Source organism: Aquarana catesbeiana, linkage group LG08 (genome assembly GCF_042186555.1).
Source record: "Aquarana catesbeiana isolate 2022-GZ linkage group LG08, ASM4218655v1, whole genome shotgun sequence".
In the NCBI taxonomy this organism is placed as follows: Eukaryota; Metazoa; Chordata; class Amphibia; order Anura; family Ranidae; genus Aquarana; species Aquarana catesbeiana.
The window spans coordinates 272,425,204-272,440,715 of record NC_133331.1 but is presented as its reverse complement, the minus strand read 5'-3'; positions in this window follow the sequence as shown (position 1 = coordinate 272,440,715).

Here is a 15,512-nt window from a genome sequence, read left to right as displayed (position 1 = left end):
CACCCAGTGAAAAGCAGAAGGCTAAAGCCTCGTACACACGATCGGATTTTCCAACAGGAAATGTGTGATGACAGGCTGTTGGCGGAAAATCCGACCGTTTGTACTCTCCATCGGACAATTGTCAGATTTTCCACAGACAAATGTTGGATGGCAGGTTTTAAAATTTTCCACAGACAAATGTGTGTTGTCGTATTTTACGATCGTGTGTACACAAGTCCGTCCGACAAAAGTCCAAAGTACAAACACGCATGATCGGAAGCAAGGACGAGCCGGAAGCGGTCGGTCTTGTAAACTAGCGTTCGTAATGGAGAATTAACATTCGTGACGTGGCAAATTATGAAATCTCGAAATGCAGCGCACAATTCTCTTCTTCTATAATGGGATAATAATGAAGCTGCTTTGCTGGTGATACTGATGGAGTTATTGCAAATTAATTTTCAAAGGCTTTTTTTTTCTAGTGATATCAAGAACAATATTATTATGCTTTTTTTTTTATTATTTGGGCAAGTTACCACAACACCATTATCCCGTAGTTTTTAAGATCAAAGATACAACTATGTTGGTGTCCCTTGTCAATTTGACATTGTATTTTTTAAAATGTAACTGCCTACTCCCAAACTGTCATTTGAAGTAAAACACACAGCCAAGTATTATTCTCCACAATTTTTTTATTGTGCATTAAAAAAAAAATAAATAAATAATAGACATGCTATCTGCAATAGAACTTAACCAAAAAGTGCATTCTATGCATCTAAAAATATAGAAAATATAACAAATCAAATCATTATTCAACCAAAAAAATAATGTCAAAGCAGTAACTCCAAGGCCAATAATAAATGACGTTAGCTCCTCCGATTCCGCAACATGTCTGGTTGACGAACGGCCGTCCAAAAAGGAACTGAAAAGCACAAAATAAAAAGCGCAAACTGAACAGCGTGAAAAGAAAGGCGCAAATCAACACTCACAAAACTTCTACTAACACGAAATTAGCAGAAGGAGCCCAAAGGGTGGCGCTAAAGAGCTGAAAAAACATGTAGTACGTCACTACGTTCGTGTTTGTTGGCTAACAATTGTGTGGCCGTGTGTATGCAAGACAAGTTTGGGCCAACGTCCTTCGGACAAAATTCTACGGTTTTGTTGGCGAACAATCTGATCGTGTGTACGAGGCTTAAAGCAGGATTCCGTCTTTAAAAAAAAAAAATTTAAAAGTCACCAGCTACAAACACTGTAGCTGCTGACTTTAAATGAGTACTTACCTGTCCTGGGTGCCCGCGATGTGGGCCGCCCAAGGCCGACCAAGGCCGACCCGTCCCTCGGCTCTTGGGTCCCGGCACCGCCATCCTAGGTAAGGGAAACAGGCAGTGGAGCCTTGCGGCTTCACTGCCAGTTTCCTACTGCGCATGCGCGAGTGGCGCAGCGCTTTGTGAATGGGACGCAACGTGTTGTGGGACACACACAGTTCACATAACACACCGCGCCCCATTCCCCAGAAGACAACGCGGGGAGCAGAAGACTGAAGATCACCGCGGTGTAGGAAGAGGCAGATTAGGAAGACTGCCTAGCAACAGCCATTTCACTTAAGTAAAAAAAATTTTTTTTTTCTTTTCCTCCATTTTTTTAGGTATTTTTTGGGGCATTTTTTTTTCAGGGTGGACCTCCACTTTAAGGTTTCAATTTCACATTTCAGGAGGAAAAACTTCACTTTTTTTCTCCTCAAGAGAATGTGAATAAAGTAAAAGTTCAATATATTTGAAAGCATCCAAGCATGCACAGTTTAAAGTGATATTAACCCTTTCGTGACTAAGCCTATTTTTGAAATTTGGTGTTTACAAGTTAAAATCTGTATTTTTTGCTAGAAAATTACTTAGAACCCCCAAACATTATATATATTTTTTTAGCAGAGAATCTAGAGAATAAAATGGCGATTGTTGCAATATTTTTTATCACACGGTATTTGTGCAGCGGTGTTTTAAACGCAAATTTTTGGAAAAGTGACACTTTCATGAATTTAAAAAAATCCAAACAGTAAAGTTACCCCAATTTTTTTGTATAATGTGAAAGATGATGTTACGCCGAGTAAATAGATACCAAACATGTCACCCTTTATAATTGCACGCACTCGTGGAATGGCGACGAACTACGGTACCTTTGAATTTCCATAGGCGACGCTTTAAAACTTTTTTACGGTTACCAGGTTTGAGCTACAGAGGAGGTCTAGGGCTAGAATTATTGCTCTCGCTCTGACAATCGCAGCGATACCTCACATGTGTGGTTTGAACACCGTTTACATATGCGGGCGCGACTTCCGTATGCGTTTTCTTCGCTGCGCGAGCTCGCGGGGACAGGGGCACTTTAAAATTTTTTTTTTTTTTTTATTTTATTTATTTTTGTACTTTATAAATTGTGTTTAAAATTTTTTTTTTTTTTTTTACTTTTATTGCTGTCACAAGCAATGTAAACATCCCTTGTGACAGTAATAGGTGGTGACAGGTACTCTTTATGGAGGGATGGGGGGTCTAAAAGACCCCCCATCCCTCCTTTACACTTCAAAGTATTCAGATCGCCGAAAACGGCGATTCTGAATACTGTGTACTTTTTTAAATTCGGCGCCATTGGCAGCCGAGTAAACGGGAAGTGACGTCATGACGTCGCTTCCGCGTTTACAACAAGAAGGCTGGAACGAAGCCGCTCGCAGCTTCGTTCCAGCCCGCCCCCAGCCGCCGAAGGCAGCCGAACGGACACCGGGCCTCCCGATCGCACGGGAGGCCCGGTAACAGCGGCGGGAGGCTCCCACTCCTCCGGTATAACAGCCGAGCGGCTTTTAGCCGTATCGGTTGTTATACTCGGGGAGCCGATCGCCCGCTGTAAACAACGGTACCGGGATGATGCCTGCAGCTGCGGGCATCATCCCGGTATAACCCCGGAAAGCCGAGTACGCATATCTGCGTACGGTCGGCGGGAAGGGGTTAAAGAGGAACTGCAGTCTGCTCACATAATTTGTAATAAAAACATCTTTGCCATTCTGTTTTTTTTCAAGAATTTTTATTGTTTTTTCTTGACATCTGAAGCTTCCCTCCAACCACTTTGCATATTATTTTATATACACTGTGATTCTGTACTTGCCAAATATGCTGCAGAAATCTCCCTCCACTTAAGCCTCGTACACATGGCATGATTGTTGGAAGGGGATTGTCTGTTGACAGACTGTTGTCCTAAATTCTAAAGCCTCGTACACACGATCGGATTTTCCGCAGACAAAGCGTCAGACTTTTGTCCGAAGGGCGTGTGCCGTGAACTTGTCTTGCATACAAACGGCACACAATTGTCGGCCAACAAACACGAACGTAGTGACGTACTACGAGGAATTTCAGCTCTTGAGCGCCACCCTTTGAGCACCTTCTGCTAATCTTCCGTTTGGTGAGCATTGATTCTGAACATGCGTGTTTGTATTTTGGACTTTTGTGTGACAGACTTGTGTACAGACGATAGGAAAATATGACAACAGACCGTTGTCCGCCGAAAATGTACTAGCCTGATATCCAACATTTGTTGGCAGAAAGTTGGCCAACAATTGTCTGATGGAGCCTATTAACCTTTGGATTTTAGGCCTGTCATCACACAATTCCCTGCCGAAAATCCGATTGTTTGTACGAGGCTGTACCAATAGTACGCTCCTTTAGACTATTGTTTTCCAATTTTTGGCTAACAAATGTTGGATGGCAGGCTAGTAAATTTTCAGCGGACAATGGCTCCACGTCTGGTTTCCGTATGGTCAGTACACAAATACGTCACACAAAAGTCGAAAGCACAAACACGCATGCTCGGAATCAATGCTCACCTAACACGAAATTAGCAGAAAGGGCCCAAAGGGTGGCGCTCAAGAGCTGAAATTCCTCGTAGTACGTCACTACGTTCGTGTTCGTGGCACGACAATTGTGTACCGTTAGTATGCAAGATAAGATCCTGGCACACGCCCTTTTGACAAAAATCAGACGCTCGGTTGGCCAACAATTGTACCGTGTGTACGAGGCTTAAGGCTGCAGCCATTTTAACTGGGAAGCTGAAGCTGCTGGATGTTAACTTCCTGGATTTACACAAAGGCACACCTCCAGCTCTGCAGCCCTGCAGCTTTCATTGGCCCTCTTATGACTCACCCCCCTCCCTTCCTGGAGAGAGCTGTGCATGATGTTATAAGCCTGGGCAACAAACAGGAAGTGGGCTGTATAAGGTATTTACTGGCAGAAAAAAAATGTTTTACTATCCAAAGTTAAAACAACAAGGGCAGAAGATTTATTAGATGGAAAGTTGAAAAAATGACTGATAGTCCACTTTACAGGGATTTTTTTTAAAGCAGAGCTCCACCCAAAAGGGGAAGTTTCGCTTTAAGGCCTCCACCCCCAACCCCCCACTCTCCTCTTCACTAAATGGCACCTTTTTTTTTGTAAGGGGGGCAGGTACCTGGATTTCACAGGGACCCTCTCCCACTCAGATTGCCTAGGTGATCCAAGCAGAAGTTCTCCTCTCCTCCTGCAGTCTTCTGGGACACGTTGCAGGTCCAAGGAGACTGCAGGACCATTCGCAATGCGCAGCGCGACGCACAAGAACGTCACTGGATCCTGGGACAGGTGAGTGGATGTTTATTAAAAGTCAGCAGCTACAGTTTTTGTAGCTGCTGGCTTTTAATAAACACAAAATTGTCTGGAGTTCCGCTTTAAATAACAAACGTTATACCTACCTGCTCTGAACAGAGTAGCTCGGATCCTCCTCTTCTTGGGTCCCCCACTGGTGCTCCTGGCTCCCCCTCTTCTCCAAATGCTTCCATAGCAAGCCGCTAGATATGGGGGCAACTGTGCGTGCTCACTATCAAGCCCCGCTCTGTGTGTCCGTAAGGGCTAGTTTACACTTGCTTCAAAACATGTCTTCTGACACGCTTTGTTAAAGCTCTCTGAACGCCAGTCAAAGCCCCAGTCACTAAATAAAATGGTTATCTTACAGTCCTGTTTACACCTTGCTTTTGCTTGGTGCTTCAATGAGGCTTCGGTGGAGCTCCGATGAGGCTTCGGTGGGGCTTCGGTTAGGCTTCGAGGAGCTTCGATGAGGCTTCGGTGGGGCTTCGATGAGGCTTCGGTGGGGCTTCGATGAGGCTTCGGTGGGGTTTCAGTGGGGCTTCAAGCGAGCTTTGCCATAGACTTCTATTGATGCTTTGAAGACGCTTTGAAGCAACACTAAAGCATAACTCCCAACTGTCCCTGATTTGGAGGGACTGTCCCTGATTTGGAGCAATGTCCCCCTGTCCCTCTTTCCTCCTCATTTGTCCCTCATTTTGGTCTGATCTATAAAGTTGTATATAAAATGCACTTTTTATGTTTCAAAAAGTGTTTCCCAGTGCTAAACATTTTATCCAAATTCTAAATTGCTGCATTTGTAAATTTTAAAAGGCAATATAAAGGAATAGTAGTGGTGGTAAAAGCACTTGTGGATTTCATTAACCTTTTTTAAAAAATTATTATTTCCCCTTTAAGGTGCGTAGCAGGGGGCGTGTCCTATGCCTACATATGTTTGCTAGTAGGTGTCCCTCACACCCATCTTAAAATGTTGGGAGGTATGCTAAAGCTACATGGCGTATAATTTTTGAAGAGAATCCGAAGCAAAGCAAAGCAAAAGCAATGTGTAAACAAGACTGTAAGCTTACCACTTTTTTTGTGACAGGAGCTTTGACTAGCATTCAGAGAGCTTTAACAATGCCTGTCCGAAGCCTTGTTTTGAAGCAAGTGTAAACTAGCCATTAACCACTTAAGGACCGCCTCACGCCGATGTACGTTGGCAAGGCGGCACGGGCAGGCAAAATCACGTACATATATGATTTGCCTCCCGCGGGTGGGGGGTCCGATCGGACCCCCCCCCCGGTGCCCGAGGCGGTCCTGTTATGTCCCCCGGCGATCGGAGGTGAGGGGGAGGCCATTCGTTCGTGGCCCCCCCCCTCGCGATCACCGCCGGCCAATCAGATCATTTCCTTTGCTGCTGTATGCTAAACAGCAGCAAAGGAAATGATGTCATCTCTCCTCGGCTCGGTATTTTCCGTTCCGGCACCGAGGGGAGAAGACAGGTATGTGAGTGAAAACACACACACACAGTAGAACATGCCAGGCACACAAAACACTTCGATCCCCCCCCCCCCGATCGCCCCCCGATCACCCCCCCCCCCTCCCTGTCACAAACTGACACCAGCAGTTTTTTTTTTTTTTCTGATTACTGCATTGGTGTCAGTTTGTGACAGTTACAGTGTTAGGACAGGTACTGTTAGCCCCCTTTAGGTCTAGGATACCCCCCTAATAAAGTTTTAACCCCTTGATCACCCCCTGTCACCAGTGTCGCTAAGCGATCATTTTTCTGATCGCTGTATTAGTGTCGCTGGTGATGCTAGTTAGGGAGGTAAATATTTAGGTTCGCCGTCAGCGTTTTATAGCGTCAGGGACCCCCATATACTACCTAATAAATGTTTTAACCCCTTGATTGCCCCCTAGTTAGCCCTTTCACCACTGATCACCGTATAACCGTTACGGGTGACGCTGATTAGTTTGTTTATTTTTTATAGTGTCAGGGCACCCGCCGTTTATTACCGAATAAAGGTTTAGCCCCCTGATCGCCCGGCGGTGATATGTGTCGCCCCAGGCAGCGTCAGATTAGCGCCAGTACCGCTAACACCCACGCACGCAGCATACGCCTCCCTTAGTGGTATAGTATCTTTACGGATCAATATCTGATCCGATCAGATCTATACTAGCGTCCCCAGCAGTTTAGGGTTCCCAAAAACGCAGTGTTAGCGGGATCAGCCCAGATACCTGCTAGCACCTGCGTTTTGCCCCTCCGCCCGGCCCAGCCCACCCAAGTGCAGTATCGATCGATCACTGTCACTTACAAAACACTAAACGCATAACTGCAGTGTTCGCAGAGTCAGGCCTGATCCCTGCGATCGCTAACAGTTTTTTTTGTAGCGTTTTGGTGAACTGGCAAGCACCAGCGGCCTAGTACACCCCGGTCGTAGTCAAACCAGCACTGCAGTAACACTTGGTGACGTGGCGAGTCCCATAAATGCAGTTCAAGCTGGTGAGGTGGCAAGCACAAGTAGTGTCCCGCTGCCACCAAAAAGACAAACACATGCCCGTCGTGCCCATAATGCCCTTCCTGCTGCATTCGCCAATCCTAATTGGGAACCCACCGCTTCTGCAGCGCCCGTACTTCCCCCATTCACATCTCCAACCAAATGCAGTCGGCTGCATGAGAGGCATTTTCTTTATGTCCTCCCAAGTACCCCTACCCAACGAACCCCCCCAAAAAAGATGTTGTGTCTGCAGCAAGCGCGGATATAGGCGTGACACCCGCTATTATTGTCCCTCCTGTCCTGAAAATCCTGGTCTTTGCATTGGTGAATGTTTTGAACGCTACCATTCACTAGTTGAGTATTAGCGTAGGGTACAGCATTGCACAGACTAGGCACACTTTCACAGGGTCTCCCAAGATGCCATCGCATTTTGAGAGACCCGAACCTGGAACCGGTTACAGTTATAAAAGTTAGTTACAAAAAAAGTGTAAAAAAAATAAAAAAATATATAAAATAAAAAAAAATAGTTGTCGTTTTATTGTTCTCCCTCTCTCTATTCTCTCTCTCTATTGTTCTGCTCTTTTTTACTGTATTCTATTCTGCAATGTTTTATTGTTATTATGTTTTATCATGTTTGCTTTTCAGGTATGCAATTTTTTATACTTTACTGTTTACTGTGCTTTATTGTTAACCATTTTTTTGTCTTCAGGTACGCCATTCACGACTTTGAGTGGTTATACCAGAATGATGCCTGCAGGTTTAGGTATCATCTTGGTATCATTCTTTTCAGCCAGCGGTCGGCTTTCATGTAAAAGCAATCCTAGTGGCTAAGTAGCCTCTAGACTGCTTTTACAAGCCGTGGGAAGGAATGCCCCCCCCCCACCGTCTTCCGTGTTTTTCTCTGGCTCTCCTGTCTCAACAGGGAACCTAAGAATGCAGCCGGTGATTCAGCCAGCTGACCATAGAGCTGATCAGAGACCAGAGTGGCTCCAAACATCTCTATGGCCTAAGAAACCGGAAGCTACGAGCATTTTATGACTTAGATTTCGCCGGATGTAAATAGCGCCATTGGGAAATTGGGGAAGCATTTTATCACACCGATCTTGGTGTGGTCAGATGCTTTGAGGGCAGAGGAGAGATCTAGGGTCTAATAGACCCCAATTTTTTCAAAAAAGAATACCTGTCACTACCTATTGCTATCATAGGGGATATTTACATTCCCCGAGATAACAATAAAAATGATTAAAAAAAAAAAAAAAAAAAAATGAAAGGAACAGTTTAAAAATAAGATAAAAAAGCAAAAAAATAATAAAGAAAAAAAAAAAAAAAAAGCACCCCTGTCGCCCCCTGCTCTCGCGCTAAGGCGAACGCAAGCGGCGGTCTGTCGTCAAACGTAAACAGCAATTGCACCATGCATGTGAGGTATCACCGCGAAGGTCAGATCGAGGGCAGTAATTTTAGCAGTAGACCTCCTCTGTAAATCTAAAGTGGTAACCTGTAAAGGCTTTTAAAGGCTTTTAAAAATGTATTTATTTTGTTGCCACTGCACGTTTGTGCGCAATTGTAAAGCATGTCATGTTTGGTATCCATGTACTCGGCCTAAGATCATCTTTTTTATTTCATCAAACATTTGGGCAATATAGTGTGTTTTAGTGCATTAAAATTTAAAAAAGTGTGTTTTTTCCCCAAAAAATGCGTTTGAAAAATCGCTGCGCAAATACTGTGTGAAAAAAAAAATGAAACACCCACCATTTTATTCTGTAGGGCATTTGCTTAAAAAAAATTATATAATGTTTGGGGGTTCAAAGTAATTTTCTTGCAAAAAAAAATAACTTTTTCATGTAAACAATAAGTGTCAGAAAGGGCTTTGTCTTCAAGTGGTTAGAAGAGTGAGTGATGTGTGACATAAGCTTCTAAATGTTGTGCATAAAATGCCAGGACAGTTCAAAACCCCCCCCAAATGACCCCATTTTGGAAAGTAGACACCCCAAGCTATTTGCTGAGAGGCATGTCGAGTCCATGGAATATTTTATATTGCAATACAAGTTGCGGGAAAGAGACAAATTTTTATTTTATTTTTGCACAAAATTGTCACTAAATGATATATTGCTCAAACATGCCATGGGAATATGTAAAATTACACCCCAAAATACATTCTGTTGCATCTCCTGAGTACGGGGATACCACATGTGTGAGACTTTTTGGGAGTCTAGCCACGCACGGGACCCCGAAAACCAAGCACCGCCTTCAGGCTTTCTAAGGGCGTGAATTTTTGATTTCACTCTTCACTGCCTATCACAGTTTCGGAGGCCATGGAATGCCCAGGTGGCAAACCCCCCCCCCCAAATGACCCCATTTTGGAAAGTAGACACCCAAAGCTATTTGCTGAGAGGTATAGTGAGTATTTTGCAGACCTCACTTTTTGTCACAAAGTTTTGAAAATTGAAAAAAGAAAAAAAAAAAAGTTTTTTCTTGTCTTTCTTCATTTTCAAAAACAAATGAGAGCTGCAAAATACTCACCATGCCTCTCAGCAAATAGCTTGGGGTGTCTACTTTCCAAAATGGGGTCATTTGGGGGGGTTTTGTGCCACCTGGGCATTCCCTAAATGTATTTTGGGGTGCAATTCCACATATGCCCATGGCCTGTGTGAGCAATATATCATTTAGTGACAACTTTGTGCAAAAAAAAAAAAAAAAAAGTGTCACTTTGCCGCAACTTGTGTCAAAATATAAAATATTCCATGGACTCAATATGCCTCTCAGCAAATAGCTTGGGGTATCTACTTTCCAAAATGGGGTCATTTGGGGGGGTTTTGTGCCACCTGGGCATTCCATGGCCTCCGAAACTGTGATAGGCAGTGAAGAGTGAAATCATAAATTTACACCCTTAGAAATCCTGAAGGCAGTGATTGGTTTTCGGGGTCCCGTACGCGGCTAGGCTCCCAAAAAGTCCCACACATGTGGTATCCCCATACTCAGGAGAAGCAGCAGAATGTATTTTGGGGTGCAATTCCACATATGCCCATGGCCTGTGTGAGCAATATATCATTTAGTGACAACTTTTTGTAAATATTTTTTTTTTTTTGTCATTATTCAATCACTTGGGACAAAAAAAATAAATATTCAATGGGTTCAACATGCCTCTCAGCAATTTCCTTGGGGTGTCTACTTTCCAAAATGGGGTCATTTGGGGGGGTTTTGTACTGCCCTGCCATTTTAGCACCTCAAGAAATGACATAGGCAGTCATAAACTAAAAGCTGTGTAAATTACAGAAAATGTACCCTAGTTTGTAGACGCTATAACTTTTGCGCAACCAATAAATATACGCTTATTGACATTTTTTTTACCAAAGACATGTGGCCGAATACATTTTGGCCTAAATGTATGACTAAAATTGAGTTTATTGGATTTTTTTTATAACAAAAAGTAGAAAATAACATTTTTTTTCAAAATTTTCGGTCTTTTTCCGTTTATAGCGCAAAAAATAAAAACCGCAGAGGTGATCAAATACCATCAAAAGAAAGCTCTATTTGTGGGAAGAAAAGGACGCAAATTTCGTTTGGGTACAGCATTGCATGACCGCGCAATTAGCAGTTAAAGCGACGCAGTGCCAAATTGGAAAAAGACCTCTGGTCCTTAGGCAGCATAATGGTCCGGGGCTCAAGTGGTTAATGTGTGTTAAATCCAAAGCAAGTGTAAATGAGCCCTAAGGGCTTGTTTCCACTTGCTTCAAAACATGGCGATGGACACGCTTTGTTAAAGCTCTCTGAACGCCAGTCAAAGGACCTGTCACTAAGTAAAATGGTTAGCTTACAGTCCTGTTTACACCTTGCTTTTGCTTGGTGCTTCGATGAGGCTTTGGTGGGGCTTCGATGAGGCTTTGGTGGGGCTTCGATGAGGCTTTGGTGGAGCTTCAATGAGCCTTTGGTGGGGCTTCAGTGAGGCTTCATGGGGCTTCGATGAAGCTTCGGTGGGGCTTCAACGCGAGCTTTGCCATAGACTTCTATGGAGGCTTTGAAGACGCTTTGAAGCACCACTAAAGCTACATGGGGAATCATTTTTAAAGCGAAGCTGAAGCAAAGCAAAAGCAAGGTTTAAGCTAACCATTTTATTTAGTGACTAGCGTTCAGAGAGCTTTAACAAAGTCTGTCCGAAGCCTTGTTTTGAAGCAAGTGTAAACTAGCTGTTAAAGTGGTTGTAAACCCTAGGCCAAAAAACAAAAACAAAAAACCTGCAAGACAAAGGCATAATGAGCTAGTATGCATAGTATACTAGCTCATTATGAATTACCTGAGATTGAAGCCCCTGCAGCTGTCCTCGTACACCGCTCTGGCAGCCGACATCGCACCCAGAGTTACTTCCGGGTATCATGGTCTCCGGCGATGTGATTGGCTGGAGCCACGATGACGTCACTCCCGCAGGAGCCGCCGGTAAAATGGCACACTCACTGAAACGACAGCACATACGTGCTGTTGCTTCAGTTTGCTTCAGTGCGCATGTGCCGATGATGTCGGCACATGCAAATACAGGGGATTTCTCCTAAACCGTTTAGGTTTAGGAGATATCTGGGGTAGCTACAGGTAAGCCTTATTATAGGCCTACCTGTAGCAAAAAGTGTGTTGTAAGGGTTTACAATTACTTTAATGTGTGTTGAAGCCGATGCAAGTGTAAATGAGCCCTAACACACAGAGAACGGGGCTCGACCCGCCCCCCACCCCAGCTGCCTCCTCACTGGCTGTGATTGACTGTCTCTCAGCCAATGAGGAGGCAGGGACCTGGGAGAGCAGCTGCTCTCGTGCATAATGCTAGATTAGTATAATGCCTCGTACACACGGTCGGATTTTCCAATGGAAAATGTTCGATAGGAGCTTTTAGTCGGAAATTCCGACCGTGTGTAGGCTCCATCGGACATTTTCCATTGGAATTTTCGTCACACAAATGATCTGGATCTCAAATTTTCTGACAACAAAATCCGTTGTCGGAAATTCCAATCGTGTGTACACAATTTCCGCCGCACAAAGTTCCACGCATGCTCGGAATCAAGCAGAAGAGCCGCACTGGCTATTGAACTTCATTTTTCTCGGCTTCAGCCTGTAAAAAAACTTTAGGGACTCCTGCACACTGAGCGTTTGCCCAGCTCCTCTGAACGCCTTTTCTCCTGGCAGGAGGAAAGCAGCTTAAAAAAAACACATCTAAAGCTGCGCTTTGCAAATATATTTAACCACTTCACTACCCGCGTATTGTCAAATGACGTCCACAGATGGGATCTCCCATCCTGGGTGGACGTCATATGACGGCCTGGGCTTCCCGGGCGTCTAGGGGGCGCGCGCACGCGCGCGCCGCATTGCTCGGGACCCGGTGCGTGTGCCCAGCCACCGCGATGTCCGTCGGCACCCGTGATTGCCCGGTAACCGGGCCGGACAGTGGATCTGTGTGTGTAAACACACAGATCCACGTCCTGTCAGTTGAAAGGAGACCGATTTGTGTTCCCAGTACAGAGGAACACCAATCGGTCTCCTCCCCTTGTACGTCCCCGCCCCCTACAGTTAGAATCATTCCCTAGGAAACATATTTAACCCCTTGTGTCCCCCTAGTGGTTAACCCCTTCACTGCCTGTCACATTTACACAGTAATCAATGCAATTTTATAGCATTGATCGCTGTATAAATGTGAATGGTCCCAAAAATGTGTCAAAAGTGTCCGATGTGTCCGCCATAATGTCGCAGTCACGAAAAAAAATCACGATCGCTACTTACTAGTAAAAAAAATAAATACATTTTTTTTTTTTTAAAATGCCATAAATCTATCCCGTATTTTGTAGACGCTATAACTTTTGCGCAAACCAATCAATATACGCTTATTGCGATTTTTTTTACTAAAAATATGTAGAAGAATACGTATCGGCCGAAACTGAGGAAAATTGTTTTTTTTTTTTTTAAATTGGGATATTTATTATAGCAAATAGTAAAAAATATTGTGTTTTTTTTCAAAATTGTCGTTCTTCTTTTGTTTATAGCGCAAAAAATAAAAAACGCAGAGGTGATCAAATACCCCCAAAAGAAAGCTCTATTTGTGGGGAAAAAAAGGACATCAATTTTGTTTGGGTACAATGTTGCATGACCGCGCAATTGTCGTTTAAAGTGCGACAGTGCTGAAAACTAAAAATTTGTCTGGGAAGGAAGGGGGTGAAAATGCCCTTTATTGAACCGGTTAAACTGTCAAGGATTTTTGGACGTTCATTCTTTCTATTGGCCAGAATATTAATTTATTCTGGCCATTGAAATGAATGACCTCTCAAGCATTAAATGTGCCTAGCATTTAGGAGCTTCAAGTGTTTTTTTCTACTCAAACTCCCCTCTCCTGTATGCGCAATTGAGCTTGGGTTTCTTCAGCCTCTAACTCTTCTCTTCAAATACGCATGTAAACGCCTTTGTGTGCATGGCCACATAGGCTAACATTGAGGGGCATTTAGAGACTGGAAAAAAAAAGTGTATCTAATCTAGTTGTCTAGATTTGGTGTGGTGATGAGGGGTTAGAATCCCTGTGAGGCTTTTATTGATGTCTGTGTCCCTACTAGGGAGATTTACCCTCTCTATGTGCCTTGGTAATCATTGTCACTTGGGGTGAAATTGAGGGCAAATTCTAAATTTAGATTTGTCCCCAGAACAGCAATAGAGAATAAATATTTTAGTAGGGACAGTTGTTTTGGTGACAACTGTCTTAAGTTCAAGACACACATTACAATCAATCTGTACAATCGCCTTTAGATCTACATGTAATACAAGGGCCTACCTGATTGGGTACAAATTGATTGGATAGTTTAGATCCTCACACTACATAGTTTTAGAGATTGTGCAGTCAGGTTGTAATGTGTTTGATGAGCATTAAAAAAGAAGAATCTCCATCTTGTGGTTGCTGGGCATCATGATCAGACAGCTGCCCCCCCCAAACTGCTGATGGCAATACTGCTAACAATGAGACAAATATTTTAATGCTCAGCTCCATTTAGTCAGCACTGCGGGGCTGTGTGATCTATCTACAGCTGCCAGTAGAGTCCTGTCCAAAGGGGTCAGCATCACCCTTTTGTTTGTTTGTGGATTACAGGTACCTTTGTTTTGGGGGTGAGCGCTCCAACAAGCAGGGCCGCTGTCAAGGCAGTACAACTGATTCCTGTTGTACTGGGCACAGCCCCATCAGCTCCACAGGGGGGCTAGGCAGCTTTCCAGGTAATTTCTGCAACATAAAAAAATAGGGCTTCCTAATCTTCACCCCTGCTCCTGCTTGCTTAGAGGGGTGTAATTAAATTTTCCTGGGCCCCATCGTGTCAAAGTGAGCGCAGTGGAGGGACTTTTTCTTTTTTTTTGGAGGCTGGATGTACATAATGCCACCCTGCATATTGCTCTGCTGCTCAATCAGTCTTGGCTGCCGCTGCCCACTGCCTTCCCTGGCAGAGTGATGCTATGACGCTATGCTCAGCTCCCACCTCCCATCCTCAGGTGCCGAGACTGATGTGATGTGGCAGGCGGCTTAGCATGTGGAAAAAATAGGTTATAATCCTCACAGTGTAAATTTTTTTTAAAGAAAATAGATTTAAAAAATACATTCAAACCGCTCCCCATTCCCCATGCTCATTAGCAATGCAAATGTGCCCACACATGGCTGTATGCATGTAAACAGTGACAAATCTGCATTTTGTTTTGAGGCGGGGTCAGGGGTGGGTCGAGGGCAGGGTTGAAGGGGGCCCCGTCAGGTAGGCTGTACAGAGTCCCATGATTTCTAACAGCAGTCCTGCCAACGAGAGTGATCGAGTTGTTTATTTTTCCACTGGCCAGTGGTGTTGGTGGGCTACCGGATCCAGTTAAAGGGGTTGTAAAAGCAGAAGGTTTTTTTATCTTAATGCATTCTATGCGTTAAGATAAAAAGCCTTCTGTGTGCAGCAGCGCCCCTTTAGCCCTCCTAACACTTACCTGAGGTCCCTCTCTGTCCAGCGATGTCCACGAGTGTCTCAGCCGTCCATATTCTCCTTCGTGATTGGCTGAAACATAGCAGAGGCGCCATTGGCTCCCGCTGCTGTCATTCAAAATCAGCTAGCCAATCAGGGGAGAGAGGGGGCAGGGCTGGGCCGGTGTCAGAAACCATGAAATCAGACCGAGACAGAAGTACAGTTAAATCACACTTGTTTAATAATAAAAGTAAAAAGAACAAACATAGTCAAAACATAGCCAAAGTTCAGTAACCGGAACGGATAGTCAGCCAAGCCAGAAGTCAGGGATCAGCGTAAAAAAACAGCAAGCAGGGTCTGGAGCCAGAAGGGATGTAGGCAAAGCAAGTCTTTAAACAGGAACGCAGGAGATCGTCACTGTGATGTTGACCAAGGCGAAGGTAGAGCTCCTCTGGACTGGACGGCTT